Source organism: Penaeus monodon, chromosome 16, assembly GCF_015228065.2.
Source record: "Penaeus monodon isolate SGIC_2016 chromosome 16, NSTDA_Pmon_1, whole genome shotgun sequence".
Taxonomy (NCBI): domain Eukaryota; kingdom Metazoa; phylum Arthropoda; class Malacostraca; order Decapoda; family Penaeidae; genus Penaeus; species Penaeus monodon.
The window spans coordinates 18,265,613-18,270,612 of NC_051401.1; the positions used below are offsets into that span (position 1 = coordinate 18,265,613).

Below are 5,000 nucleotides of genomic sequence, written 5' to 3' on the forward strand. Positions count from 1 at the left end.
CGGCTGCAGGAGGAATGAGGGGAAAGAAAAAAAAAAAATAAATAAAGTGAGAAAAAGGAGGCCAACAAGAGCGCCAGGCGCAGGGAGAGCGAGGGAAGTAGAGAAACGGAGACAGAGTATGTGCAAAAAAAAAGAAAATAAAAAAGAAAAAAAGACGAATATAGATAGTTCAAGAATGTAAAAGATAGCAGCAACCTGTTCGCCCGACGCAAAATCTGTTCCCGTTCATCCTCTGGGAACGGCCGGGATATGTAGCGAGTCTCGAGAAGTGTCATTGTAGAAATCTTTTGATTTGATGATAATAATAATGATAATAATAATAATAATAATAATAATGATGATAATAATAATAATGATGATGATGATAATAATAATGATGATAATGATAATAATAATAATAATAATAGTAATAACAATAATAATAATGATGATGATAATGATGATGATAATAATAATAATAATAATAATAATAATAATAATAATAATAATATAATGATAATAATAATAATTATTATTATTATGGGGAAGGAGGAATAGGGGGAACGGGGGTAATAGAGAAGGAGGGAGGGGGGGCGGGAGAAGGGAACGAGGGGAAAAAGGGAAGGAGATATACAGGTGGGGGAAGGAAGGGAGAAAGGGAGGGGAAGGAGATAAAGAGGGAGAAAGAAAAAAGGAAAGATAAAGGGAAGGAGGAACTACCTGGAAGAAGAGAGAGAAGGGAGTTAGGGTGGGAAGTATGAAGGCAGAAAAAGCAGAGAATTAGGGAAGGGGAGATAAAACGAGAGGGGAAGAGAGATAAAACGAGAGGGGAAAAGAGATAAAAAGGGACATAGGAAGGAAGACGGTAGATATAAGATGGGTATATAGATAAGAGAGAGTGATAAAGAGATACAGAGCGAGGGAGTGATGGAGGGCGGGATACAGATGGAAGGATAAATAGATGGAGAGATATAGAGAAAAGGGGAGATCGAGATATAGATCGATATATATATATATATATATATATATATATATATAACAGAAAGAAGGCGAAAGAGAGAGAGAAAGCGAGAGAGCGAGAGAGAGAGAGAGAAAGCGAGAAAGCGAAAGAGAGAGAGAGAGAGAGAGAGAGAGAGAGAGAGAGAGAGAGAGAGAGAGAGAGAGAGAGAGAGAGAGAGAGAGAGAGCGGGAGAGAGAGAGACAGAGAATCGCAGAGGAATTCAAAAAAAAAACGCGCTGTAGAAAAACGTTTCAGAAGCGGAAGAGTCTAACTACGCGAACGTTTTTCTCGTCTTTATCATCCGCGACGGAACAGCTCGAGGTGTGAGAAGGTGAGTCAGTGAGTGTGATGAGTGAATGAGGTAAGGAATGAGTGAATGTGGAAAGGAGTAAGTGAATGAAGAAAGGAATGAGTGAATGAGGAGGGGGATGGGTGAATGAGAGAAGAAATGAGTGAATGAGTAACTTAGATGATATCATAAACAAATAGCGAAATATTAAGGCGAGGGTGTTATCGCTTGTGCGTGTGAATGAATTAATGATTATGAGTCTGTGCACGAAATATTCTCAACGTAAGTTTCTCAGCCACGATAATATCAAAATAAGTTCGAAACAAGTCTTAGAAGAGCACAGGCGACCGACCAACAAACGAAGTGACCCCTCGCCAGTTATCATACGAAGGGGGGTGGGGGGCGAGAAAGAGGGGAAACTCGTGTGTCTATTTATATGCAGTGTGTGTGTGAGTGTGTGTGTGTGTGTGTGTGTGTGTGTGTGTGTGTGTGTGTGTGTGTGTGTGTGTGTGTGTGTGTGTGTGTGTGTGTGTGTGTGTGTGTGTGCGTGTGTGCGTGTGTGTGTGTGTACAGGCGTGTATTATAATGTGCACGTACATGTGTTTATACTGCGTGCGTGTGTATGTTCCACCTCTGTATGAAAGTGCCTCTGTGTGCGTCTGTGTATATCAGCGGCGGCGGCAGAGCGGCGGCGGCATCGCAGGGCCAGTAGATACAACAGGAGATCACGAGAGAATGGTAATTTCCCGTTTTCCATTATTGGGTCTCCCCCGAGCGGCCGGGGCGAGGAAGAGGGGAAAGCTGATAACATCGCGATAAGCGGCCAAGATAACACGGGGCGGGAAATAGAAAATCATAACACGATAGTGCCAACAGAAAATGGGAAGTGCCAACAGAAAATGGGAAATGCCAAAAAGAAAGTGGGAAGATCAAAAGGATGCCATTAACTGTGAATGTTATCACAGGGGGGAGGGGGTGCTACCAAGGGGGCTGGGGCAATAGGGGAGAAGGGGGAGGGGAAAGGGAAAGGGGGGGGGAAGACGAGGTGATAGGAGGGGGGTATAGGGGGCGAGGAGAAAGGGGAGAGGAGAAGGGAGGAGCCAAGACGAGGGGAGACATTCAGCGGGACCCAAGGTAGAAAAGGGGACAGATAGGGAAGAAGGGTTCAGAGAATGAATAAAAAATGAGAGAAAAAAAGAACGGGCGATTGAATAGGAAGCCAAATAATAGTCGCACGCAACAAGACTCACGCAAAGACCGATAATAATCAAATTAAAAATAGAATGAAGGAGAGAAACGGAGGGGAAAAATACAACAAAAACATGGAGGAAAAGGAGAAAGCAAACGAAAGAAAATGAAAAAAAGGAAGAAGATCCCAGACGTAGAGATGAATAAGGAAAAGGAAGAGAAACAAACAGACAAAGAAGATAACTTATGAACGAAATAACTAATAAAAAGAAACTAAGAAAAAAAAAATATGTACCAGGCATAAAGATAAACAACAAAGATAATTATGATAAAAAGACCGGGAAAAGGAGACTAGCAAAAGAAAACGAAGGAGATACCGCAAATAAACACACAAACGACACACACAAAGATAAATATAGAGAAAGAAATGACTGACGGACAGACAGACAACGAGGCGCGGGAGCGACAAGAGAGCGCGCGAGAGAGTTAACAACGGCGGCCATCTTGATTGTTTCGGATTTGCGACAACGAATTTGCATAGATCGGAGAGCGGCTGAGAGAGACGGGGGGGGCGGGGATAGAAAGGAGAGGGGGAGAAGGGAGGGGGAGGGATAGATAGAGAAAGAGGGGGTGGAGAAAATTGAGGGATAGGGCGGGACGGGGAGAGAGAGTGGGAAAGGGTGAGAAAGGGAAGAACGGAGAGAGGAGAGGAGGAGAGAGAAAGAGAGAGAGAGAAAGAGAGAGAGAGATAAGAGAGAGAGAGAGAGATACACCCAAGAAAAGAGAGAGACGTGAACAAAAAGCAGAGAGAGGAAGACAGATAGAGATAAACAGATAAACAAAGAGATGAGCGCGCGAGGCCCAGAGCGAGTCAGAGCCACGAAGGGTCGCGCGCCCGCCATTGTACGCTCCCGCCGGGGCGCCCCAGGCAATTACAGCCGACGGAGGCGATGCTTCTTATCTCCAGCTGACATTCGCTGACGCTAATGTACTCTTAGTCTAGACTGTCACAACGTCACACCCAACACTCGAAACGGTCACGACACTTGCGTGTTTTACAATGCGCTTGAGGGGGTGGGGTGGGGGGCGGTGGGGTGAGGGAGGGTATGTTGGGGTGGGGGTGAGGGTGTATTCGGGGGGGGGGGGGTGAGGTGGGGACGGTGGTGTCAGGGTGAGGGGATTTTCGGTTGGGGGGGGGGGTTAGGATGGAATGGCATGGGGTAAAGGTGGAGTGGGATGGGGTATGTGGTTGGCGTGGGCAAGGTGGGGGTTGAGGTAAGGTGGGGCTGAAGGTGGGGACCGGGTTGGGCTGAGAAGAAAGAAAGTGGAGTCGGAGGTAGGAGGGGAGAAGAGGGGGGGGAGAGGGAGGGAAGCTTATCGAGTAGGGGCGGGGGTTGATGGAGGGGCGAAGGAGGGAGTTTGAAAATGTAGGATAGAAAGGGATAGACGAGGAGGGGGGGGGGGCGTGAAGGAAACTGTTGGAAAGGAAGAACCGGAGAGGGAGGGAAAGGGGAACGGGGGAAGAGCCGGAGAGAGGGGGGAGGGGGAGAGGGGAGAAAAGCCGGAGAGAGGGAGAGAGGGGGAGAGGGGGAAGAGCCGCAGAAAGGGGGAGGGAGAGAGGGATAAGAGCCGGAGAGGGGGGAGGGAGAGAGGGGGAAGCGCCGGAAAGAGGGGGGAGAAGGGGAGAAGGGGAGAGGGGGTGAGGGGATGTGTGATTCATGAAGGGGAAATGAGAACATACGGAGAAACGATAGTGCGAAGCGGAGAGAGAATGATAAACAGATAAGAGATCTAGAGGTGGACGGGGGAAGATAGATCGATAGATAGATAGGGGAGTGGGAGAGGGAAGAAGGAAAGATCGAAGAAGAGGGAGAGGGGAGAAGGTCGGAGGAAAGGGAAGGGGAGAAGGAGGGAGGGAAGAGAGGGGTGGAAAGAAGGAACACACAAGAGGGGAGAAGAGGATAAGAATAAAGGAAAAGGAAGAAGGGGAGGAGAAATTGAAAGACGGAAGGAGAGAGGAAATGGAGGGAGACGAAGGGAAGGAAAGCGAGAAGGGGGAAAGGGAAAGCGAAAAGACGATTAAGCAAAGAGAGAAGAAAAGAGGGAAGAAAGGAAGTGCGGAAAAGGAGAGAAGAGGAGAAAGAGGAGGAAGAGAAGAGAGAATAGAGAGGAAACAAAAAGAAAAGAGATGGAGAGAGAGAAAAAAAATATTAAGAGACATCAAATCATATAGAGCCAAAAAAAAACAGATAAACAGATAAACAAGTAAATAAACAGAAGCAATGAACAGTAGCACAGTACACACCAAGATCCCCCCCCCCCCCCGCCCACCACCTGAAGGCCAGTGGGACGGCGAGGGGGGGGGTATGGAAAAAAGTGCCGGACAAAAGGAAAACGGAGAACAAGAGAAAAAAAAATAATAAAAAAAAATAAAAGAAAGAAAAAACAGAGGAGGAGGAATAGATAAAAAAGAAGAAAGGAAAAAGTGAATAACACCAAAATAGAAATATAATAATGATAATAAATCGAAGAAAACCGAAATTG

General features: G+C 46.4%; 1 pseudogene; it reads right to left on the reverse strand.

Moving 5' to 3' along the window:
- The window catches only part of LOC119582968, a 3,703-nt pseudogene extending 3,428 nt beyond the window's left edge, over positions 1–275 (reverse strand).
- Between the last annotated feature and the right edge of the window lie 4,725 nt (positions 276–5,000).